Source organism: Sinocyclocheilus anshuiensis, unplaced genomic scaffold, assembly GCF_001515605.1.
Source record: "Sinocyclocheilus anshuiensis isolate Anshui unplaced genomic scaffold, SAMN03320099.WGS_v1.1 scaffold267, whole genome shotgun sequence".
NCBI classification, from domain to species: Eukaryota; Metazoa; Chordata; class Actinopteri; order Cypriniformes; family Cyprinidae; genus Sinocyclocheilus; species Sinocyclocheilus anshuiensis.
In genome coordinates this window covers 2,761,000-2,761,221 of record NW_015552637.1, presented here as the reverse complement: position 1 = coordinate 2,761,221, position 222 = coordinate 2,761,000, and the positions used below count along the sequence as shown (strand labels likewise).

The 222-nt window shown below is 18.5% G+C and overlaps 1 protein-coding gene across 1 annotated transcript in view; it reads left to right on the top strand.

The window, feature by feature from the left end:
- The window catches only part of slc25a40 (solute carrier family 25 member 40), a 7,795-nt gene that overhangs the window by 7,017 nt on the left and 556 nt on the right, over window positions 1-222 (top strand).

Genomic DNA, 222 nt, shown 5'->3' with positions numbered 1-222 from the left:
AATCATTCTAATATGCTGATTTGCTGCTCAAGAAATATTTCTTATTATTATGTTGAAAAAAGTTGTGCATTATTGAAAACAATATATTTTTTGTGGAAATTGACACTTTTTTTCACAAATCTTTGATGAATAGAAAGATCCAAAGAACATATATTTGAAATATAATTTTATTATTTCTTTTATATTATTTTATTTTATTTATTTTTATTATATAATTGTACT